Source organism: Ammospiza nelsoni, chromosome 8, assembly GCF_027579445.1.
Source record: "Ammospiza nelsoni isolate bAmmNel1 chromosome 8, bAmmNel1.pri, whole genome shotgun sequence".
NCBI lineage: Eukaryota > Metazoa > Chordata > Aves > Passeriformes > Passerellidae > Ammospiza > Ammospiza nelsoni.
Genome location: NC_080640.1, coordinates 26,019,283 through 26,045,968, shown reverse-complemented (window position 1 = coordinate 26,045,968; position 26,686 = coordinate 26,019,283).

Here is a 26,686-nt window from a genome sequence, read left to right as displayed (position 1 = left end):
TGAGTTTTTTTAATTTGAAGCTATTTGTTATGTCTTTTAATGATACACCTAATGGTCCAGTATCTATACTTTCTACCACATTAAGCAGGAAGTCACTGTGTTGAAACATATTACAATAGTGAGAAAGAAATATATAGATTTCAGGGCAAAAAATTAAAAATCTATTCTGTCATGCATTTTCCTTCTCTTCCTTCATGTAAAGATTTCACATGGTTGGTTGCTATCTTACTGACTGCATGTGTTCACATCAAATAGGGGAAAAAAACCCTCCACCCAAATCTAAAAGGGAAGATTCCTTTGTCCCTTACTAATGGGATGGATATGTAAAACCCATGTGGACGAAGTCAGCCCACTGCATTCCCACATTTCTGCAACTTTATTGGCTTGTGAGCCAAAAACCAGGCAAAAGCTCTCAGCCAAGGAGCCTGCTGCTGCTGAGTGCCTTGGAGATATCACAAGTGAAAATGAGGCCTCTTGTCTTTATTCATTTCTAGTTAAATATGCAATATATTATCTACCACAGGTAGCAGGGGAAGAACCACTGGCTCCCCAGGATAAAAACTTCTTTCATATTTGTAAGTATCCAGGAAAGGAACTGTCTTCTCAGTAAATTGTATAGATATCTGTTGCTACAGAAAGGCTGGCTGCTTGTCTAAACACAAGGATATTAAAAGCAGGGATCACAGTGTAAAATGTGTATTAGAATAAGCACAACATATCTGAGGGAGTAGTATATCTGTCAATCACATAAAAAATACTGAAAATAAAAGCAATGAAGTTGGCAAAGCCGCTGCTCTGGTTTCAGCACTTTGGAGCCATCATCTGCCAAAAATGAGTTGAAGGAAAATGATAGTAATTGGTCACCTCAAGATTCCCTGAATTTGCTCACTCTGGCCTTGGCAAGAGAACATTCCCGCCAAGTCCATGTAACAGCAGTAGTATTGGGTATTCCCAACCCTGGAAGAAGCAATGGCTGACTGACATAACCCTTAAGACTGAATGAGGCAATCAGGAGAGCTGCTCTTTGCCAGAAAGCAGCATCTTTTGTTCACCCTCCAAAACCTAGAACAGAAGTGCTAATTCATGAGAATCTGGTCTTTTGCCAGTTCTTTGCCTTTCTACATCAGCATGTCCCTCACCTCCCCCACTGAAAGTGGAAAATTTAATTTTAACCTACCGTTATTAAATCACCATTAAGAACTACTGCTGAACTACTATTTGAGGCATATTTTTCATAGTCCTCTTTCAAAAAAAAAAAAAAAAACAAACCAAAAAACCCAACCAAAAGCCAACCAAAAAATCTTCCAAAAAGTCAAATTTAACAGCTAATGAAAATAATACAGAAGAATCTAAGGATCTTTGACCCATTTCAGTCTGAGGGAATTAACTACCATATTTACTAACCTCCCTGTTCTCTAATCTCTGTGTAGTTGAAGACCCAGCCATGAAATAGAAGGATCAATAACAGCTGGTGTTAACAGACTTTGTAGTCACTGTGGGCATAGAAATATTAGCAGTCCCCCAAGGAAACTGCTGTTATCACCCAGCCATGCATTTAGAGTCAGGTGTTTCAGAATTTCTGCAAAACCATTTGGATTGCTGGATAATTTTTTTAAGCCAAATTATGTTTTCTCTTAATTCCTATGAGATTTTTATGTACCTCTATTTAAGAATCCATTAACAGTACAGACAAAATAAGAAAATAGGTATTTTGACATAAGACAGAGTTGTGAAAGACATGTTCGCCATACAGTCAGAAGAAAATCTCCAAGTGAACAGAAGCCTTATTCTGGAACCCACTGATGTCCCTCTCTCCATTGAAGGTCCTCACATTTTTCTGCATTTAGCTTTCCCCAGTTTTCCCAGCTGCACCAGACCAATGGCTCTCATGAGACCCAGCATAATCCAGCTCTGATTTTTTACAATACAACAAAATCCTCATTAATAAAGCCAGTAAAAAGGAAGACACTGTGCACTCTTCCAGTATATAGGTCTTCAAGGCAATTCTGTTTTAGGAGATTAATATGCAATCTGCTAATTTTTTTTTTAGGAATCAATATTTACTTAAGAACAACAATAGCACTTCCAAGGCCTTTTAAGTTTATCATACCGCTGTGATGCTAATCTCTCTTAATGAAAATAAATTACTTCCACAAAGGATGAGTCTTTTGGGCATGATTCTGATTCTGTTTGCACTGCTTTATTCCAGCAGCTGCAGCTAATGGGGTCTCTGCTGATTTACACCCACCATCAGGATAAGCTTCTTTCCATTCACAGCAAGCACGGAGCATGTGGTGTTGCTGAAGCCCAAGTGATTTGAAAAACAGCTGAGAGTGCTCTCAGAGTCTTTCAGGTTTTTTGAACTTTTATATCATGCTGCTTCTGCTCACATAAGACAGAAAATGAAAGCACAGTGTACTTGTGTAGTGTAACTAAGCAACAAGGCACAGCAGGGAGACTCAGTTATCTGCTGCTAATCATACCCCAGGGATATGAAGCTCATGAATTAAGGGCCATTTTAACATTTAGCATATTTCTCTTAATTTAAAGGTAAAAATAAATTATTTCTCTAAGCTGCTTTGATCCCTGGAAAATGTCTCCTGACATTAAATCCACTCCATCTGGCTCTCAGAGATTACTATACCACATACTTGCCACTCAAAACACTCAGTCCAGAGCACTAGGTGGTCCTCATCACTAACCCATTTTAAACATCCCAGTCCAGAGTCACCTTCTCCCAGACCTGGTCTCTGTACATCATCACTTCTGCAAGGCACAAGTCCTGGGCTAGTCCCAGAGAGCAGCCAGGGAGCTCCTGGTGCTGGGCTGTGGGGCTGATGGAAGGCTGCCTTCATGCCTACAAGCCTTTCAAGTTTAAATGTCTCCAAGCAATAAATGAAACTAATTAAAATGCCAATATGCAATTTATGACAGCCTGCTAAAAAGCTGCATTTCAGCTCTGTTAGGGATGGAAGCAGTCCAGAATTCCTGTAACAGGTTACATACCAGCACGTCTCTCTCCCACTAAAGCAGAGCAAACAAAAACACGCACAAGAGAGTGCAAATGTAGCCTGGGCTCCTTTTGGCTCAGTTCAAACAGTGCCATCCTACCTTGCTATCACAAATGCTGAGACCACAGAGGCTCAGGGCAGTGATGGCCTCACTCAGTTCATGGCAGCATAAACAGAGCAGTGTCACACACACACCATGGCTGCAGTGACAGCAACAAGCCTGAAACACTCAATCAGTGCCATTATGTGTTGTCATCTTATTGCAAAAGTTCCATACCTTCTTGGTGATTTCTCACGGACAGTTCCTCACAGCACTGACTCCTTCTTCGCAGCACAGTCAATAAACTCCAGCTCTCTCCTCCCCCAGCTAACCCATCCTTTTATAGCACTCATCCTCATTGGACACAGCTGTGGCCTGTTAAGGGCAGGCCTGTTCCTAATCTTTGGTGATTAGTGCAGCTGCAACTCCTCAGGGCTGAGATTACCTTCTGCACTATCTTTATTTTCTTACATTCTATCCCCCCACAATTATGCAGAAATTGTACTTAGCCATTTGGTGGGCAAACATATCTTTTGAAAACTGTTTCAGTTTTTACTTTATCCTGCCTCAAGGCAGGGGCTAAATGAGCTGGTTAACACCTATGTTCACCTACTAGGTTGTTTTATGTATTTTGGTTTACTCAGTCTGTTCTAGTCAGAGGAAGTCATCCCAGTAAGGTGGCCTGAAAAAGCACAGAGACAACACCAGTGTTGTGTGTAGGATCAGTGATCAAGGTTCCTCAGTGGCTGGACACAAGCTGCAGCAGATGGCAGCTCTGTGGAATGGAAGTTTAATCTTTGAGCTCAGACATTACAGACAGGACTGCCTACTGCTGGGCACAGGCTTACACATGCAGCCAAAGGTTTGTTGCACAAGCAATGCCAGAAGGCAATTATCACAATTAGGTCATCTTTTTGACCCATTTTAAATGGACTAATAGCAGGGGTTATTATCAGCTTGTATTTGTTCCAGCAATGATCTAGATCCTTCTGCACACTCAGGATTCAGCACAAGCTGTGCAGGCACAGAGATAATTTTTGTCTAATTTGTCACAGTGCTGAGCTAAGGAAGAGGAACAGGGGACTGCAGGTAAGGAACAAAGGCAAAATCCCAGGCCCAGGGGTGACCAAGGCTCACAAATCAATGGCAGAGCTCTCTGCAAGGGCTCTTTGTTTTCATGACTGTATAAGTAATGGTAATAACAGCAGTTCATGGCTGCTGCTTCATCTCCTTGCACAATTTCTCATGGCATGTGGAAAAAGGCAAGGGAATAGAGCAGTGCATAATTATCCTTCTCAATTCTAGCACTACCCTCCTGGGCAAAGGCTGAATCTCAGTGCTGGGAGGTTGGCTTTTTTCTTAGCAGTGGATACCCTGGAAGTGAAGACACTCAGAAGCACAAAACTGAGCTCATTTGAACCAAGAGGGAAAATGAACTGCTGCACTTAGAACCTGCTGCTAAACAAAAAAGAAAGAAAAAAAAAATAGGAACTAAGGTATCCACTTGGAGAATGACACAGGAAAACACTTAAACATTTCCCAGAGGAACCAGGAGAGTGGATACTGTTGCTCCTGCAGTGTCCCATGCAGAATTAACCACTAGAGGTTTGTCAACACCATCTCTGCCCTCGCCCTTGTGTCACAGCTCTCTCTCCAGCACACCACAAGGTGCTCCAAAAAAAGGGTTAATGCTCTCTGGAGCCTCAGGACAGAAAGTTCAGCTTTCTCCTTTGCCATTGCTGCACACAGGGCTATTAGTGGGCCCCTCCTTTAGGCTGATAGTGCACTGGAACTTGCTAATCCACTGACTGCCATTAAATCAGGCTGAATGGAAGATCAGCCAGTAAATCAAGAGGAAGATCTTGTTAGTGCCTGGGTAGGGTCTTTAGTTTTTTTAGATTATGCAATTCCACTTCATGGGTACACAAATTGCAGAGTGTGAATCATTAATATCCAATTTGGGAAAGCTACTGGAATGTGACTGCTGAGTAGGCAGATGAAAATATAAAGCTATCAGCAATACACTAATTTTGTAGTGCTCCACACAGAATGAGCAGCAGTAGTTTACAGACAGAAAAGTCCCTTGCCTAGAGGGCCAGGCTTCCTTTTGCCTAGATTACTTCCTAAGAAAAGCCTAATACTATTTGGCACTTTTCAGATTAAAGTAATTTGTTTATTTGGAAGACTGAAAAGAGTTTCCTTGTAGTGGCAAGTGAAAAGACAGCCTGAGGAACTGAAGTTCACTTTGCATTTCTCTTGAGAGCTCTGTCACTTAAATGCCACTGTTCACTACCTCAGATACCATTCATGTTTTGCAAGATATGGAAAAGACATAACAGGACACACAGAGAAAAATCCTCCTCCTACTTTATTAGCCATTGTTCTGGGTATTCTTGGTCTTCTGCCAGCATAAGTGTAGCAAAGATTGTTTTTTGGCTGAGATTGATCCAATACAAACAGCTATCCCTGCACAGTCAGAGAATAACCAGAGATGCTGAGAGAAGCCTTGCTTTGATTGCATTTCATGGATTGTACAAGGGATAGGTCAGGCAATGTCTTACTCACCATGAAAATTAAAGATTCTCCAAGGAAATATGGACTGAAATGGAACTGGACTTTTTACTTTTAATATCCTAGTGTTTGCCACCTGTTATTTGATGTCCCGAATTTTTATTTAAACCCTGTTTGACAAACAGAGCAGATAGAAGAAAAGTTAGAAGTTAAAATGAACACAAACTCTCATAGAAGTCTCATCTGTACATCTTCATCTACATTGATCTTATGTAGTGGTTCACAAATCTGAGGTTGTCATCAACAAAGCATCAAGTGTGATAGTCAACCTTTAAAGAAACTTTTGCTTAAAAAAAATTCCTGACATTCTGGGAGGGAAGATATCCTGTTTTACTCCTCATCCAAAAACATTGCAGAAGGCAGCTGTTTCCTTCTAAATTTTTACCATGCTGCACTTCAAGGATATTTCAGGAGCACTTTTTGTGGGTTTACAAGCATATTCTTAATATAGATACATTTTTCAATCTCTCCAGCGTAGATGGATGGCTTTAACATCCCTCAGTTCACCTGACGAAGTGGTTCACCTCAATATCTCACAAAAATGAGCCTGATATTTTTGTGTTAAGGTTTCTTTGGGACACATTTATTTCTTTCAGTACTTTCTGAGAAAGTTATTTTCTTATGTGAAAGGTGCCTGGAAAGTCCTACACAATATTGCACAAGGTTTGGAGCCAGTCTCCCCACCCCTGAGCACAGCACACTCAGCTGAGAACCTGCTTTCTTCTAGGTTTCTGTATCTGGAAAATGTAACTCAGACTAATCTGAAATTAATACTTGGGTGCTTCATACTTCACTGCAAAGCACCAGTTTCCTCAAGAGTGCTGCCACATGATGATTTTCTCTTGAGATGGGTACATTTTAGCAGAGCTGGGCACATTTTAGCAGAGCTAAATGGGGGCAGCCATCACAAAGACTGCTTTTCATGCAGATTTACCATTAGCCATCACACAATGAAATGATGAAGAATGCTGCTCTGGCACACAAAAATTTCAGTTTGGAAAAGGTTCAGTAACAGCTCTTTAGCAAGGGTGTTAATGGCCCCCAAAATACATATCAGTACTGAACTGTGGAGCTGGGAGCCCAACAGAAGTCACCAATCCTGTACCAGGAAATCAATGCCCCCTCTGAAAAGAACTGTACATTTTTCTTGCTTCATCTATTGTCTGTCTTTTATATTGGCTTAAAAAAATAATAAACCTACACATTACTTTGAGGGAAAGTAAAGCTGCAAAGAAATCAGAAAACCAGCTATTACCTTTTGTGTGTGTGCATGAAATGGAATCTAACTTACAAAACCTTGCACTGGAGATGACCTTGTTTGTCTTACTCATTTCTCCAACTTTGTTTCACTTAAGGAGTATGAAAATCAAATTCTTTTTGCCTGGTAACAAACAACCAACACCAGAAAGCCTGTGAGGGTTGTGAGTGTCAGGGGAAATTGATAGTGGACTGAGTGAATTTCCCTAGTGGCGCAGCACATCAATGACTCATTCAAATTGTCACCTGAGACCCCTAAAAGTCAGTCCAGTGTCAAACCTTCTCACTCCCTCTACTCAAGTAAGCTTGTTTATGGTTAGGTCCTCATTACCCTGCCATTAACTTCAGGCTGACAGCCCAGCAAACATAATCCAGTTAGTAACAGTTGAGATCCATCAATACCTCAGGCATCACCCTCATTTGGGCTTGCCCTTCTAGCGCAAGTCCTGTACTCTAAAAGGAAATTACATTGTTATGTCTTTTTATCACTATTACTAACACCAGCCAGATATGAGGAAAGTTATATGTGAAAAAAGAGCAAAAAAAAAGTTGTAGAAAAAAAAAAGTTCACTGCATTTGGCCAAGAGATCTCAAATCAGCCCCTGTGCAGCCCAGACTATTTCCAAATTTAAATCCTTTTGCACTCCATGAAACCAGCTATGGATTTTAGCAGTATCCTTTTCAGTGAGCTTTAGAGGTTCCAGTGAGATCTGGGTTTCCCAGAGCTGCCAGGATTTGAATTAGCAATGAACACAAGCTCCAGCCTCAGAGATTTGCATCTCATGGCAAAGGAGAGGCAGAGCCTGTGCCCCAGGCTGAGTCCTTGTGCTTCCCTCAAGGCCAGCTCTGCCAGGCAGACACCAACAAAGGGGAAAGCAGAGGCAGAGTGGGAGGCCCAGGAGCTGTGGGAATTACACACACTGAGCTCTGTTCAGCTCACTCTGAGCTGCTGAGCTGTGCCGGGGGCAAGCTCTGTGGCCTCATCTCCACAGGGCACATCTCATTCTCCTTGGTTTCCCAAGGAGAAATGGTTCTTTCCTTGGTTCTTCCCCCTTCTCCACACTTTGCCATGCCCCAGAGATCAGTTTCTGCTCCCTGACGACACAGACCTTGTCTCTGTGACCCTGCCAAGCAGTAGGCAGGTAAAATGAGCTGCTTTCATGCCCAGATGACCATGCCCTCCCAACAACACAACCAGGGCCATCATCTTCATAAAAAGCAGCAGACCTTAGTCTAGTCAAGGCAGAAAATTATAACATAAAAACTAAGCTCTCTTTTAGGAATAATCTCGATATTCTGTAAGTGCTCAAATCCCCAGAAAAGCTCACCCTACTGCTTTCATTTTGTGTTTGCTCACTATGTATGTCAGCTATAGCTAAGAACACACACTCACTACTTAATCTATTACTTGTGGTACAGGAACAAGAGCTGCATTTTCCATCTACCAATTTATGTAGCCAAGCAGCTTTTTTTCTCAGTTATTCCCCTGCACTAGGAACTCAGGGATGCTTTTGGTTGTGCTCCCAGCCCAAAGAAAGCATCTAGATTCTGGGATGGCATAAGCATGCTTTGAAACTCAGACTCTTGGAGTCATACATCAACCATAATGAAGTTTCTTCGCTTTTCAGTTTCCTGCCACAATGACTTTAATACTCTCTTAACACTCTGATGGAATAGATATTTGCCAGAGTGTTGGCACTGGAGACGGATACAGCCTCCCATGTAAATTGTGGGGAGGGGGAAGAGGCTTTGTAGGCAGATGCAGGCTTTGAAGTATGTCAAGCACTGTTGGACCAATGTACCTGCTAGTGCACTGGGGAGGCCTAAAATCAGCTTCACCCCCCCCTTCTGCAGTTGTAGCATTTTAAGATAAATCTTTCTGATGAGCTCTATGGTAATGCTACAGAGCAGTACAAACTAATATTCTGTGCTGTTCCTGCAGTCCTTGTAATAAATGATGAATTCCCAGTTTGCCATTGAAATGGCTCTTCCTGGGCTATCTCATACACAGCTGCTGATTCCTAAGCCCACTGCTACCCTTCCTTTCACCTGCAAAGGAAGATGCAAGTAACCCTGTGGAAGGCTGCTAGTAAGCCTCAGATATCTTCATCTCGGTTATTGTGAGCTGCCAGGGCTGCACCCCAAGAAGAGCAGAATGCAAGATGTGTGTACTGCACACATGCATAGCATTAATTATAGCAGCAATTCTCTCATTAATCCTTTCTGACCCTGGAGGTTATTTTCCACAGGATACTGCTTACAAATTCCCTTCCTCCTTGCCACTGTCCTCTTACACTGACAAGAGCTGAGAAAAGCTCCTGCTGTGTTCAGAATGCTAATAATTGCCTGAGTTATCAATCAAAACAGATGGAGACAAAAGTAATCAGCATCATCAGAATATCTCTATGATACAGCAAGGAGGCATTCTGAACTCTGCCTGAATGAATGGGCCAAGCTAAGAGCTAGCTAGTGCCTGAGAATTACACTAATGTGATGTGACATTTGCTCAAAGCCAAGTCCTTCTGTTAATGAGTTTCTGAGTTCTCACAGCAAAGTCACAGCTATTGTTCAAGGTTCAGAAAATCTGCAGTTGGCAGGTCAGAATAATAGCAAAAGTGAAAAGAAACAACAGTGAAATGCCAGGGAAAAGGAAATCAGAGGAAGTGAAGTATAACTTTCTGGGGGTTTTGAATTCAAAAGACCATAGGAGTGTGTCTCTGCAGACAGAGCTCAAGCAAGCTGACTCAGTCTTCTGGACCAACACTTCACTTCAAACATGTCATCTGTCCCCATGCCTTAGAGCTTAGCTGGATCAGGCAGCACTTTGTAGCAATTCATTCCTGTGTGCAGCAAGGGGACACTCATGCCCTCCAACATTAGTCATTTAACCAAGCCACGTTTTCACAGGAGCCATCAGTCATTTAGAGAGCATCACCTCAATTGGGGCAGTGCAAAGATCTTCAGGAGTCAGTCTCCAAGGCATCAAACAAATGAAAATGTTTATTTGCCTGTTCATTGACTTCCTTAAACATTATTTTGTTGCCTCAGATTACACACATTCTTACACTGTACTAGTCTCTTTCTAGTGTACCAATTTCTCTGTCTTGCTCAAGGCACAGTTGCATTCATGTTAATAGATTTAAAAATAAAACAATTATATAATTCAAAAACAAAACTTAATTCAGGTCTGTGTTAGCTTAGTTGATTCAGTAGAAGTGGCTGTCACAAACACATCATTCCTAGGCTGGCTGTTAAAACTTTAGCAATCCCTGAGCTCCTCTGCTGCCTGTCCCTCCCCAGTGTCTGTGCTGGCCACACCCTGCAGAGCGTCCCAGGCACTCACCTGAGTGTCTCCTGTGGCAGGAATGGGGAGGGGAGAGCAGAAATAGTCCTTGCTGATCTCAGCCCACCTGTTGCTATCACCAACTGCTGCCTCAGTATAATTTGACAATAGTTTGACAGCTCTTTACTTGTTAAATGCGTAAAATGGATTTTAAAGCCATTTTCAGTATTAATACACACCTTCCCTCTGTACTTTAATTGAAGCATGTAACTCAGAAAAGGATCCTTACACACTCCCTAGCATCCTCAGACAGCTTAAGGATTTAACTAGGCACTGTCAAAGGTATCTGAAATCCTCTTCCATTCACATAACACCCATTGCTGAAGAGTTAATTTCTGTACAAATTTTTAACTTATTTTCCCTCTTTAGATTATTTATATGTTTTAATTAGTCCAAGATCACTCCCTCTGATATAATGACACAACAGAGAGAAAAAAAAAAAAGAGTATTTTTTTTAATGTGTGTGCCCTTGCAAGGGTACAATACACACAAATAAAAGTAAAGAAATATTGCTATGAGTAGGCATAAAATTTAGATATAGACTGAGAGATGAATAGTAGAAAAATTTATATTACATGTGTCCTGCTTTAGCCATGACTTGTAAGCATCAGGTTAATTTGCTTAGTTAGTGGTTTCCAGTTCTCTGCTCTCCTGTTGGAAGGGGTCCAGCAGCCATGCCCCCCACCAAGCATTTTAGGTTTGGCTGCCTTGCAGAACGTGACAGATGACTCCAGTTTGCAAGGCAATGCTGAGGAAATGTCTTTATAGGCGCTGAAATGCCTTTAACACTAGGGTTTGCCTTCAGCCAAGCAAGTAAATTATACATCTCTAAATTTATTATTGTCCTCTCCTGTAATGAAAGAAGGACAAGGAAACAGCCTTTCACTTTTAAGGAAAACCTGGTCTTTATATTAGGTAGCTTATTAATTTAATTAGCTATTCACACAGCACTTTAAAGACAAATCTATAACAACTTCAGGAGGTTTGAAAAGATAAAGTGCAATATAAAGGTGAAACCAGTTGCATTCAGTTTAGCACTTGTCAAGTACTTCTATCAAAAACAGGGGCTAGAGGCACCCCTGCTATCCCATCAAATAAAGGCTGGCCTAAGGCCATGTCAATGCACATCTTCATGGCAGTCATTCCATTTGGGATTGGCTCACCTAAGGGAATTGTGGCCCTACATTCTGTGTCTTAGACCACAAACTGAGCTGTGCAGGAGTGACATAGGCATGTTTTATGAAAAATCCTTTCCTTAGGATTTTTCTCCTGAGAAGCTGAGAGGCCTCAGGACAAAATGCAAACAATGGTTATCTGCTGCTGTGGAATGCAACAGGTGCATCTGTGATTGGTCTCATGGGGTTGTTTCTAATTAATGGCCAATCACAGTCAGCTGGCTCAGACTCTCTGTCCGAGTCACAAGCCTTTGTTATTCATTCTTTCTTTTGTTATTCTTAGCTAGCCTTCTGATGAAATCCTATCTTCTATTCTTTTAGTATAGTTTTAATATAATATATATAATAAAATAACAAATCAAGCCTTCTGAAACATGGAGTCAGATCCTTGTCTCTTCCCTCTTCCTCAGACCCCTGTGAACACGGTCACACAGGACAGCTCCTGAATCCCCCTTGACAAAAATTCCTGTTGTTGCTTTCCACATGCAGAGTCCTGGGCAGCTCAGGGATTTGTGATTGTCACCAAGGGCACTCATGGAAAACAAACAGAATGGCCCTTCTCTGAGAAAAGTCAACTGAACAAAGTAAATGTGAAAAAGCCAAATGAAAACTCCTTAAAATATTACAGTTCTCATTTAGTACTAAACCAGATTTTATTTTTGAAGTAATTCAGAGTGAGATAGTAAAGAAGAGTCATTCTGTGACTTAGTTTCTCAAGCTGTGCTTCAGACATTTATGCATTTTAAGTGCCCAAACCATGAATTTTAATATATCCAAGTCAGTGTGTAACTTTTAGATAATTTCAAGTCTAAACTATTAGATCTACAGCATTTAAACTATAAGTCTCAGATCTTGACTATCAAGTACAATCTTCAAAGCGCTATTCCCATATCTCATTCAGTGGATAGCTTAAAAAAGAACTTGCATTAGCTTCCAAAAGCTTCAAATTACTTGAGCAATTTCTGGACTAACAGGAAAAAGGCAAAATTTGTCAGACTAATGATTCATTGTGAATAATTCCCCTACTGCTGCCAGAAATAGAGTGGCAAAACCCCTCCAAACCCTCAAGCAAGATGCAGAAAGTTTATGTGCTGCCCAAATTGTGCTCTGATGTGTGACACTATTTATCTGACAGTTTTCATGGGCACTAAATTAATTTAGAAGTGGAAAGTAAAAAAGAAATGAGGTGACTTCTGACAAGTTTTGGAAGTTAAAAAAAAGGAAAACCAGCTCTCTCGTGTGTGTGTGTGTGTAGAATACCTATGTTACTTCAAAATTAACAATACCAAAGAGCTTAAAAATAAAAACATCTTCCTGTTATATTTTGAATATGAGAAGAAACAATTCATGACATTCTTGATTCACACTTGAAGTTTAAGAACATGCACTCATCCTATTTTCTTTCATACACCTAATTGCCCAACTAGGTTAGAAAACAGATCATGTGGAGTGAGGTAAGTTCACTGGAGTGTTTTAAAGCAGAACTTGATTCACACAGATCCTGCCAGCCTGTGCTTCCAAGAAAGACTTGTTTTCCTATTTACACCCTGAGTGGGAGTCCCAAGATCACATGGCACATGCCAGCAGCTGACATTCCAGGGGGGGTTAAACCACTATTATCATTCACAGCTCAGCCCAACACAAAATGCTGAGCATGATATAACAATTAAAAGAGTCTAGGAACTACAAACCATCATTAAACCAGAACAAGCATTAAATTCCCGACCTCTCTGCTTTTATTTTTGTTACTTTCCTTCAAGTTGAAAAGTGTGGTAGCTCTTTGAAGTCCTAACAGTCATTATTAAAAAACTCTGTGCTCCCTTTTCTAATTGCTTTTTCTGTTCATGAAAAGTCAATTAAAAATCCCACAGATCACACTTCCAGCTTATCTGGCCAGCCCAGGGAAACAGTTTGGATATTGTGTCACTATCTTTTATTATTTGCCTGCCATCCATTGTTCAAAACAAAAAGCCTAGTAAACCCAAAATCCAAAGAAGAAACAAACATGGCTCAATCAATCTTTCTGTCCTTATCATTCCACCTCAGCTTTTATGTATCATTAAATCTTCCACACTTTTACCATGTAGGCTCACTATTACAGAGCAACTGTGTCAGAAAAATAATGCTTCTGAAATAAAAGCATTACAACAGGTACCTCTGAGGGATTTTTCTAATGTAAAGCCACAAATTTTGGAGGAGAACAGAAGATTCACCTCAATACTTTTTATTAGTCAAAAGAGTATAACTGTTTTTAAAGGTTTTGTGTAAAACACCAGCATCTCCATGTGTATAATTGACAGAAGAATTCAGACCTGGATGCCTTTATAATTCTATCATTCTTTCATTTTTTTTTTTTTTTTCTGGGAGATACTTATTCATGGGAAAAAACCAACAAACCCACACCCTAAAAAAACTTTTACAATTTTTCTTCTACACATAGACAGAACTATTGATTTCATGACTGTTAATTGGTAAAGAAATGTTTTAAGAAGAGGTTAAAGCATTGCTAAAGAACATCTTTTTGATGAGGCTCTTCCTTCCAGGTGGTTGTGACCACACAAAGAAAGCTCATAAAAGTTTTTCCAGTCTGCTCCCCATTTTAATCAGAACCACCTTGTTCCAGATAACAGAATGAAATCAGTCTCTGTCCAGAGGATTTAATGATCTATGGCTCTACATCCTATGAAACATTAAATAAACTTTTAAAAGCTTTAAAAACAAGGCCTAATAAAACAGCTCTTCTGAACATTTCCTTGGTGAAAGAAATATATTCAACATCATTGACAAAAGTAGTGAACAAAATTAGATATTTTAAAAAACCTACTAAGCTGACTAAATTTCTGATTTTAACTTGTTCAAGATGTTATCAATTTCATTTGAAATAAAATAAACACCCACAAAATCACAAAAAGAAATATTAGGTTTCAGGATGAATGAAGCTTGGAGGTTTTTCCAATATGAAATATTAAAGCATTTTCCATGTGATTTTCATTTGAAAAAAATGCATCTATTATTCAAAAAGATACACAATGAATATTCTCAGACTCTTGTAGCCTCAACTGAACGTCAACACTCCCAGAGTACAAGTAAATAAATAAAGAAAACATGACTGAAAAGAGAAGCCAGACAATTCCTTTCCTACCAAAAAACCAGCAAAGTTCAAAACATTTTTAAGACACAGGAAGCCAATAGTGACTCTCTCTGCTTTCAGATGCAATTGAGTTGTAGTTGAAGAAGGGGGAAAAAAATTTCCTTTATACCTGAAGTAATAAATTCCTTTAAAAAGGAGAATTTGCAAATTTCTTTCCATATTAAAAGTGATCTGTTTCAAGAGAAGACTAAGAAAGAGCACACCTACACACATACTAGTTTTCATACCTTCCATAGCACTGAAGCAACTCCACATTTTTGGGAAGACAGGTTCTGGTGGTTTGGGCTCTGTCCTGAAAAGAGCTTTTCCACAAGGATGAGCTTTTCCTCTCAGGATGAACGTGCTACATGAAGCAAAGAAGAGGCTGAAGCCCCAGTGCTGGTGGATTCATTCCTGTAAAGGGGAGGCAGGTGTTGCTTCTCCCAGGGTGCTCTCTGACCAGCCCATTTTAGCACAGGTCAGTTCCTTTAATTCAAACAAGGGCAATTAAAATGCCCACTTAGAACATGGCCCAATTCCTCCTCCACTGAAATCTGATGGCAGAGCCTGGGCATCTGCTGCCTCTCACCAGCCGAGCAACACTGGTGTCAAAACCAAGATGCTGGTGTGAAGAGGCAAGAATGTGATAATCAATTTGAATTACTGCCTAGAGCTTGTAGTTTCTACTCCTGATCTTGCAGAGAAATCCATGATGTTGGACTTCACACCTTAAGGAGAGAGTGTTGCAGGAGGGGCAAATTATTTTTCAGTAGGGGCTTCTGTACTGCACTGACAAGCTGCATTTGCAAGCCAGCCTGTTCTGAGTCATACATTCTATTACCTTCTTCTTTTTGTTGTTGTACTCCCACAGAAAATCTAGAAAATAACAGGGGGATTTCCTCCATTCCTGCTATGTGTGAGGCTCATGAGTGCTGGAGACATCAGCTGTTAGCTGAGGCTGCCTCATTTTGTGCTGCATAATGACCTTAGAGCAGAGGGATGGGATCCACTCAAAATTCCTTGTAGTGCTCTTACAGATTTCATTTGCTTGTAAATTCAGACAAGCAGTGGCTGTGCTAGATGCCAAAGTGCTTTGTGCCACTGCAGATCTGTGTGCAATAAACAGCAGAGGTGTCCAGTTCTGCCTGCCCAGGCTCACTTGAAAGAGAGATTCAGGTGTGGGTTTGCCAGTATCTCCCCCAGCTCTCCCTCAAGTCATTAAACAATGTGACTTTTAGCCACAAAATAGACTCAAAACACAGGTGTAGCAGTTTTGCTGTTTCTAAAAGAGCAGTTTTGCAGGCCTGCCTTGGAATAACCTCCCTTGCTTATGAGCATGGCAGAGTTAATAAGCCAGCTGTTTTGATGCTGAGTTTTAGTTTACTACAAAACCCAGTCTGCTGGGCTGGCCAAATCCACTCACCACCTATCTCTGATGGGCTTTTCCTTTCCTTCATGACTTTTCCATGTGCAGTTACTTCCCCTAGCTTTGCAAGGTGTGGATTTACACAAGAAGTGCATGAATAATTAGTACAATGCTCTTACTCAGCTGTTTAAGGGCACTTTCACCTGTATTTTCACCAAAATCGGTGACACCACCAACCCCTCACTTCAGTCTGAAAAAAAAGGGGGGAGTTTCTGCTCCTCCCATGCCAAGGGATGGACACAGAAGGCAGAGGTTTAGCCCCACTTGTGTACCACACCACGTGAGCAGCACGGGGCAGTGCAGCTGGGCAGGCTGAGATTTGATGCCTTCACAGGGTGGGACCTTCTCTGGTCCCCTCTCAAAACCGTGGGGAAAGAACTGCTCTGAAAGCCTAAAGCAGAGGCAGTGCTATAGAGATGCAGAGTCCCAGCTCCCACTCATCCCAGACCTCAGGCACAGCTAGGAGCTGTCTCTGAGCTCCTAGTTTTGCAGTTTGCACATTGCTGTCAGCCACCAAGAGGCAGCAGGAGCTAGAAGGCAGAAGTTTTTCCCTACCCATAGAATCATACAATTTTGTTTCCAGTCTTGCTGCATTGCTCATGGATCAAGAGCCCTCACACTGACTTCTCAGGGATTTTTAGAAACCACTCCTATTAGTGTCTTAGGGACACCAGATCCTATGTACTTCTCCTACACAAAGATCTTCAGAGATGCCACTGTACTTGCTAGTGGTGCTTGCACCTTCAGCTTCCCCATTACCAGGTAGGAGACCACTTAGCACAGACTGTTGTACTCTCCAAAATACATGGGTGTCATAGATCAGAGCAGTTTTTTTCTGTTAGATCCCAGAACTTCAACCTTCACATTTCAGCCTAGAGCACAGTGTTGTGAAGCCACAACAAAGATACAGGACAGCTCTACCTGTTACTGTAGTTGAGATTTAGAGAAAAGAGAGCTTTGTTTGTTACAAAATGGCATCCACAGAAGAACCACAATAGACCAGGCATGTTCTTGAAGGCAGATGCAGAGATAAATAAGGATCTATTCCTATCAAAGAATCAAATAGATCCTCTTATGAAGTCAGAAGACATGCTATCTGTCAGAGAAGAACAGTGCTTTTGTGCTGAAGAGATGGGTAAGGAATTTGTAGACCAGGAAAATGAGGAAGAAATAGCAATGAGTCTGACTGGGAGCTGCTATTATGGAAATAGTCTCTTCATGGGTCCCCAGTCAAGGCCCCAAGAACATCTGCTTTGTGTCTCCTGAGCTTGATAAACACATCAGTGATCGCTGCCTTGCAGGCAGGAGCAGCTACAAAACCTAAAGCAAGGGGGTGGGAGAAGAGCAAAGAATCAGCAAAAGTGAGATGGGTCCAGAAATGCTTCTCCATGGGAGGCCCTGAGCAGACAGCCCTGGGTGGTCTGTGCTGTCCTGGGAAAAGATCAGGTGGCCAACAGAGAAAAGGGTTTGGAGGGAGGCTGTGCAGTCTCATCACTGCCTCATACTCTAGAGGATGTGCCAGCCCAGCCTTCCTGGAGAAGGAAGACTGCTTCTTTCTGCAGAGAGAATAAAAACCCCTGTGCAATTTCAAGTCTTAAGACCCTGACCCTGTCCTAGACATGCCTGGAAAGTTCACAGTGCCCAGGTCTTTTTAAACCTTAGCTGTTCTATGGAAACAATGATCTGTCTCATGGGTGCCACAAACAACCATGGCTTGTGTGATATAACTCATTTTCCAGCAGAAGCTGGGGAACATAAAACATTTCAGCCAATGAACACCTGCCAAGTTATATCTGCTGTGGTGTTGGCACTAATCTGAGCTGTTTTTTTATCTGGTGGCCTACAGGTGAAAATCTCTGCATTCCCCTACACTGAGCTATCCATTTGCTGAGGTTCAATATTTTATGTTCCCCTTGGTGTTGCTGTTCATACAATATTTAATGGATGTGTCCAGTGCTTTGCAGATCACAGCATATCTCAGATTTCTACAGAAATAATGCAAACCATGACCACATGAAAGACCTAATGCCATGCTTGTAAAAGGCATGCTTTTATTGCATGTTGAATGAACCCTAGGGAATTGTAAAACAACATGCCTTAGTGCAGACAGGCTAAGCCAGAGTGCAGAAACTCTAGTTTCCATTTAGTGTTTACATCTGAGGTTTGTGGAGTCACCACCCCCAAACTGGCAGGTTTAACTTGACATTTTGCTTAAACCTTACAAAAAAGGACTTGTAAGGGGGAACAACTACATTCACTGCTTGCTCAGAAGAAAGGGGTTAGCAATGAGAGTTATGCTATGGTTACATTTTTATCACAAACCAAGGCTGTGGTTCCCATTCAAATTAGCAGGAATTCAGCAAAAATCTCTCCAAAAGCAATTTTATGATGCTGTGATTATTCTTTCATGTTCTTACTCCCTTTGTGATTATGATCATCACTGGCTCCAGGCAGCTGAAAAAGAATTTGTTCAACATCATCTGTTGGAACCACTTTTGGAGGAAAGGCAAGACTTTGATTACCTTTTTTCATTTTATTGTACTGAAAAGCATGCTCTTCTACAAAAAGTTTAGATTTTTGCCCAAGCCAATTTTTTTTGCCAGCCAGATCTTTTAAAATTTTGCATCTGACCGAACCAAAGTAGCAGGTTTATCCAGTGAAATTAAAGAATAAAAGTTGGTTAGTATGTGCAAAGAAATCCCTGCAAAATCCCACCTTTACTTTTTTTTTTGCTGTAGAAACCAAAAACCCCTCATATACATCCTGGATATTATGTATTTAATTCCTTTCTATAGGGCACTGTGAAAGAAGATAATCCTACTATTTTCCCCTGTATCTATGTTTGTGTTTGTTTTTGTATTTCCCTGTTTTTAATTAGCCATAAAAATTATGTGTGTTTTTGTAATAAGAAGAATTTGGTTTTGGCTTCCAGAAAAGAGTATCATCAAGACTACCATTATGGCTATGAAGTCCAGGGAGCAGGAAGGACAAGGAAGAGAATGAAAGAGATACAGCTCCTTTACTGCTTGTCCCACTAATTCCACTCTTCATATTTTCCTCCAGACCAGCAGAGTAGCTGTAATTGAAATTATTTTTAATTTTTTGCCTTATTTCTGTTACAGCAAAAAGCTGTTCTCTGTTGAATACTGACAGGTCCTTGCTTCAGTGAAACAGCACATTATAGGCAGGAGGGCAGCCAGGGCAGAATGAATTGCACTGCTTCTCTGATCTGAGGGGAGAAAACCCTTTCTTCCAGCAGGTTTTAACCTTCAATGGGTAACTTTTTACTTACCATGCTCTGTGCAGAGAAAATGTGGTGTAACATTAATTTTCTGTGCTGCTTTATCTGTGGGCAGATACCCATTTTCCAACAGCAAAGCAGCAAACAAAAGAAAAAACAGTGAATATCTAAACCCTTAGAGAGTTAGTTAAAAAACTTGGTGGCAGAAAGAAAGGAATCAAAATCTTCACTTCATCCCAAAAACCCTGTGACTGCTGGAAAAACCCTCACCAAACAAAAACCCACTGGCTTGATAGAATCACAGAAAGGAATTCCCTCAGCATGTAAGCTATAACAAACCCAGGGTTTATACAGTACAGGACATTAATAGCACATTTAGTGAAAATGTATACATTGCACCAGGCCACAGTGTTTGCTGCTGCACACGACAGGAGACTAATCTAGTTCTTGTAATAGCAAGTGCTAAACACACAGGAAGATTTTGTCACCCAAAGCAACTGTAGTGGGTAATAACACAGCAGAAGTATGAATGCTGATGCAAATCCTACCTGTAAAAACCTATTTGCAACAGAGTGTGAAGTACAGAGGAGCTAACAAGGTCATTAAGAGGATGTCAGGCTAACCTTCTTCCAATCTCCTCACAAACCTTTCTCAGCCAGCTGTCTCATCTGGCAAGCACAACCAGAATTCAGCTCCCGCTTTCGGTATGCTGACATGAGAACTTGGTTTTCTGGAAATATCTTTCTGAGGATCTGTGAAGCAAGAGAGCACATATTCCCCCAGGAGCTTCCCCCCAAGCAGCTTGGGCAAGAAGATGGGCTGTGTGTAAGGAGTCAGACAGCAGCTCTGGCACAGAATAAACACCCAGCAGCTTTGCAGGGCTGGGACTGCCGCAGGAGAACAGAACAGAAGAGTTTAGGAGTGTGTCAGTTCCATCCACTGACAGAGCCAGTCCAGTGAGATAAACCTTTAATAACTTCTCAGAGAAGCTATGTCCTGAGACAGCAAGGACCTACAGAAGCATTCCCATAGGATAATGGCTATTTGAGGAGTATTAGCAATGATTCCATTAGATGCTAAATAAAACAGGCCTCTGAGGACAAACCATGGCCATATAATTGTGGAAAATGAGATCTCTTTCCCATTGCAGTAAAGGATCATGTAATTATGGCAAGCACAAATTAAAATTTAAATAATTGATAATATTATTACTAAAAAGCTATATATAGCAATGTCAAGAGGCCTAGAAAATCTGGCAGTAATTGAATTAAGCATGTCTAAGGAGCAGCACTAAGCAATCTTCCCACACACATACCCAAAACAAACAATGCCTGGCCCAGAGACATCCCTAGCACAGGAAATGGTGTGGGAGAGAGGAGAACAGTGTTAAATAAGGAATAGGGCCACATGGCCTGAAGCTGTTCATCAGAAGAGCCACAAGCAGCTCAGCTGCATGAAGTGAAGGTAGTGATTTGTGCCATGCAAAGCAGAGGAACTACTGAGGAATGTAATGAGAGCAAAGGACACTTTATAACATTCAGAGTAGAATGGGAATTTCAGCTATGGGTTTAAAATGAACATAAGAGCACCCTGTCCACTGCAGTAGGGCTTTAATACATGAATAGTTGGGTAGTGCTGACTACAGGCTTACACAGCAAGGTGGCATTAATGGCTAAATCCTTTGGAGGAAGGAAACGTGTAGCAATGGCCAGAGAGAGATCATCACCAGCATGTTGGCTTGATATGTCAGGTAATGAGAGGTCAAACAGCAGCTGTCAAAGCAGAAGAGTTCGATGTGCCTCCTGTTGTCTCAAAGCCACAGCAGTACTGGCCCAAAGCTAAGAACACTCACTGACCCCCAAAGGTCTCATGGCTCTCAGAACACTCCTCCCTTGTTCAGGAATTACTTCCCCTCCTTTGTATCCAATGGCTTCTTTCCTGTTTTTAGCATCAGAAGTCTGACAGTGAAAGCTTTTTCCCTTGATGCAAGGCTCTTTCCCTGTCTGACATTTGTAAATGATTACATATGGAATGAAAGCTCCTGGGAATGGGGAGAGGCACAAAAAATTCTCTTATTGGTGATCATCATGAACAATTTACATGGGAACTTAGAGCAGTGCTACTCAAACCCAAGCTCCTGTCACTATTAAAAAGAATTACTATTTAATGAGCTTCTGTTTTCTTTAATGGTGTGAGATTAAGGCTGCTTGCCATCAGGTGAATACTAATAGACAATTTTTAAGCAAATGAGGCCCTCATTCCCTTAATTTTAATAAATGATGGAATAAAACATACTTTCTTATTTTCCACTTTGTTAAGCAGAAGCTTCACTGCAGACTCTTTGCTTCAGCAACTGAAAACATTTGGGCTTACCTTGTACCTTTCCCTTTAAGGTTTTATTTGGGGAAAAAGTTTATCATAAAAATTGAAAAGAAACATTATGGCAAAGCAATTACCTGCACAGAAAGCTCCTTTCAGATTAAATATTCTGCTGCAGTGTGAACTGAGGGAGAACAAGAGAAATCAGCCTTGCTGAAAGCAAGTGTGAGGCTGACAGGTGAAGCTTGGTGGTGTGACTTATGAGCAAGTTACTGTGAGAAAAGCTGAGGGGAGATTTCCAGCACATTAGCTGAACCCCGGGAGCTGCCTGTGCTCGTGCCTCCTCCAGAGGTAAATGTGTAGCTTGCCCCCAGGTGAAAATGGATCTTGCCATTTCCAACACACACAGAGTCACTGGCTTGAAAGAAGCCCCTGAAGGCAAATAATGAGGTAAATCAGCAGAAGCTTGTGAGGGATTCCTCCCAAGCCTGTTGATGGCAGATGGTATAAATATACTTGTTTAGAAGTCTAATATGTGGACTAATGATTATGCTGAAGCAGGAACCAGACTTTAATCACTGGATATGTGCAGAGAGGATCTCTGAAAGCCACATAGGAGTTACAGCCTAGGGAAGATGGAATCAGAATGCAGAAGGGAATAGAACATACTTGGCTGATGGATTTGACAAAAAAAAAACTTTGCAGCAGCAGTTTGGGGAATGATACATTTGTTGAGAACAAAGAAAATAGTGTTGTAGCAAACAAAAATACAAAGAGAAGGGCAGAACTTAGAAGAAAGCCTGTCAGGTCAATTAGGATTCACACAGTAGGCTATCTCTAAGATCTTACAGAATAAATATCTGCACGTTCTACAAGTAGCCAACACCAAAATATGTCTAATTAAAGTTTAAATAAAAGGTAGGACACTGGTATTTTTCACAGTAAAATATTAAACGAAGGAAGACTTTTAAGAGAGCAATTAAGAATTCTCTGTTAGCCATCACCAGCTAGAGTTGCTGGAGAAGACACACAACAAGGGATGGTAGATTTTGATTTGGACTGACTGAATCATGTATATCACAATGGTCAGTCTCAATCACCTGCACAGGTACTGTAACTGAAGTTATATTTGTAGAGGAGAAAAAGAGGAAACGAAAGCCAGAACCTGCTGAAAACTCTGTGAAAGTTTGGATGGGTTAAGCAGCACTTCCCTATTGTACAAAACCCTAAGCACAACTGCAATCAGCTTTTAACCATCCTAAGCCTCAACGCCATCTTAGAAAGCAGAATTTGTACAACTGCAGCTAAGTTAATTGGGCTGACAGAAAACACATGAGATTTTTGTTTTTCAATTTTGAGTGTAATTACCGTTCCCTTTAACCCATTTCTTCCTCATAGTTGTGTTATATAATTGCATTATTCCAAAGTCAAAACATAATAATAATTTATAATCAGTAAAAACACTCAGATAATTTTTCAAATGCAAGTATTCCAGAAACAATTACATTTTGCTTTAAAAGCAGGAACATTCAGTGCTCTGCTTATTATTGGTGCTCAGAGTACAACAATCATATGTTATTCAGGATACTTACTGTCCACATAGGTGCCTGGCAAATTGCTCTGAACATTTTCTAGTGCAATTATGGACAGATTGCTTAAAGGTTGAGTCCAATAAATGGAACCACGTTCTGACATGGTTTGTACTATTTATAAGAAATTATAAACAGCTTTAAATCCCCTCCATCTAATGGTGTAGCAAGTCTTTAGACTGTGCCATGATTATCAACAGGTAGCTTTTATAATAAAGCTAAAAGGAACAAGCCATGAATGAATAACTAGAGAACAATTACAATTATTGACATTTTTAATTATACAGCACTGGTTGGTAACTTACAGCCTTTTTAATTACAGGTGGTGTTTTTCTTGTTTAATTCTTCTCCGTATTAGTTCTTTAATTTAGCTGACTGCTAAACTGCATCTGCTGGCAGGCAAAAGAGGCCACACAGAGTGGGAAATAGCAGGGGGAATTTGGACAATTCCCTGGAAAAAGCAGGACACAGGTTTTTAATGAGACTACAAACTTAAAACCTTAAAAGTATCTCCAATAAAGTTCAGAAGCTTTCTCTCCAGTTTACCAATTATGAAGCCAATAGATCCAACAGAGCTACAGGACATGGGTTTAGCTAGTTGAGTTGAACCTGGCTTGTGTCCATATGCTTTTCATCCCCTTCAATACTGCACAGGGACAGCCACCACCATTTGCATGAGTTATCACACTTGGCTCTAATGATCCACAGTCTAATTTTCAGAGAGGAACTGACTGATTCAGTTGCTACTCCAGCAGAAGATGTAATAGAAGACCTGTATGATTTTTCTAGTTGAGATTTTTTTTGTGCACTTGGGATCCATTAGTATTTACTAATAAGACAAAGCCATATAAATACACAGGGTGGAGTTTCCCCTCAAATTCCATAGGTACTTTGATATGGAAGGCTGCTTCACTGGTGGTCTGAATGTCTGGCTTAGGTTTTCAGGAAAAATACCACAGAGATAATTTGACAGATCCTTGCCCTGTTCTCTTCAATTTTAACTGGAGACTACAGTGGTTGCCTTTACATAAACACACAAAATTAGAGTGGTCATTCAGTTTTATGGCACCACAGATAACAATGTGAGAATCAGTTCAAGAGGAAGAAGCACAGAAGAGCATAACACTGCTCAGTCTACATCAATGAACAAGCACAGTGCAGTGAGACTCCAGCCTCATTTTTACTTACAGAGTAAGTAAATCCAGATCCAAACCCAGACCCACACTACCTGAGAGTCTCAGACAAAGAGTTCATTTGTCACTTGAATTTCTTTCCCCTACAGTTTTGCATTTTGTCTGAAGGTTCAGAGCTTGTCCTACTAATTTTGCTCTGTGTTTCAGAAATCCTTCACAATTTCTGCAAGCAAAACTTTGCAGCTGCTTTTGAAGCTTCCCTTAATTTCCAGAGCTGATCAGGAGGGAAGCTGACCCTGCAGGTATTAACTGGCAATTTGGACTAAAATGCTTCATTTGAAGAAATTACTCCATGGATGAATGGTTACCTTGCAGGAAGACAAAAATAAACTGAAGGACCATTGAGCTGGCATATGTTTGTGACCTGCAATAGAAGATCCCTGGGAATAATTGCAAAAATAAACCTCCTTTGCAAAAACACCAGGATGAACAACAGTCATACCTGTGGTTTATTCCAGGTTACATAGGGATCAGTCTTTCTTCCTTCCTGGAGAGAGCTGTGAGAGTCTGTGCTCTTGTTTTAAATTCACAGACTTCAGGAGGAAGGCATTTTAACATAAAGATTAAAAGTGAAGTTAAAAAAGGAATAATATTCCAATGGTTTGCTTTTCCTTATTCTAACACAGTTTCTCCTTTCCACTACAAAAGTGAGGTACACAATGAGGGACTGACAGTAGCCAGACTATTTTTCAACAAGTTTACAACTGAAGTGCACAAGGCACACAAAATGAAAAAGGGAATGCTTCGTTTCCATTTTGAAGGATGGCCATACAGGGACTAGGAGATTCAGTGATTTGTTCAGAAAAAGCCTGTGCTATACAGCAGGAAAACACTCCAGAAATCTCATGCTCATCCTCTCTTTTTTGATGATTAATAATACTATCCTGTTAAAAATTTAAAAATTGCTTTTCAAAGACACCTGCTCAATATCCTGGCTTCCATCTATTTTGAACATGCATGTGAAAGGAAACAGTTTCAGCACTGAAATGAGGATGAAATCCTTCACCAAGAAGGGTTGGTGGAAAGTAATTACAGAGCTATCTTTTGTTAGGACTGTCAGACCCACACTTGCAGGGCTCAGGGTTGAGGGAAGCCCTATAATGCCATTTTGGATCTACATCTCACCTGCTCTGCTCCCCAGAAGTAGCTTCTAAGCAAGGTCAGAGATCCTGTTCACAGGGAAGGCTGTCTTGGTATGGCATAACCCCTGGGTGTGCTGCCAAAAAACCGTTCATGGTCTAACTCTGCTGCAAAACAGGTTACAGACACTTCTGCACCTTTTGCAACAAATGCTCCTCAAAGCAGTAACTTGGCTGTAGGCACGTACCTCTTTGCCCTCATTAAAAAAAACAAAAAACAAAAAACAAAAAAACAAAAAAACCTTGCTTCTAGCACAATTCTCTTTTAAACCACAATTTCCCATGCCTGATGTAAAGGCACCTAGTAGGTCATTTGGAAGGTCCAATCAGGTTCAGAAAATGGAAAAAATTGCCCAGCTTTCCCAAAACAATTAATCCTAGTGAATCTTCCTGATTCGCTTTCTTTTTGGCAGGCAATTAAGACCTTTAGCAAATCACTCAGGTGCTAAGTTATATTTTTTATTTTATTTTATTTTTTTTACATTTATTTTATAAGCCCTTTTTCAAAGATGGTAAATAATTCTGAAGAGATGCCACAGAGAGGGTGGATGGAGACAGTGGGATAGAAAAAGGCTGACAGCTTCTGAAGGGAAAGTGCAGGGAGTGCTACAGACAGGAAACCAAAGAGAGAGGAGGGAAGGACAGTGAGCCAGGGAAAGAAAAACTACGGAGCAAGAGAGGGATATAGTGGAGAAAACTGGAGAAGAGAGAAAACATGACATGAAAATGGAGTAAATAATAAGACAACAAGATTATTCCCAGTAGCCCTGCCCATACTACCCATTAAAACAAAAGGGATTGCTTCAAGCTGTATGACTCCACATTAGTTTTTCCTGTAACCATCATGCCCATTTCAAACACAAGACCCTATTTCTCTTTCCTCCACCCTCACTCTGACTTTTCCATCAAGTTTTCATCCAAGTGATGCTTCTCCAGTTTAGTAGTGCTTCTTTACAACACTCAGAGGCCTCAGCCTCACAGCCTCTAAATACTACTGGGAGACAAATTGCAGTAAGTAGAGAGAAAGACAAGAGAGACTCAAAGGCCCATGGAGTTTTTTTCCATCCATGTACATAATCTGTCTTTTTTTTTTTTTTTTTTTTTTAATAATGCATTTGCATTTATCCATTAAAAAGGGATTTAAGCAAAAGAAATGCCCTTGCTCTTTTTAAAGCAGTTTACACAACTGACTTTTTTCTCTTAGACAATTTCATTGCTCTGTTTATGGTTCTTTTACCACCTATAAAACTCA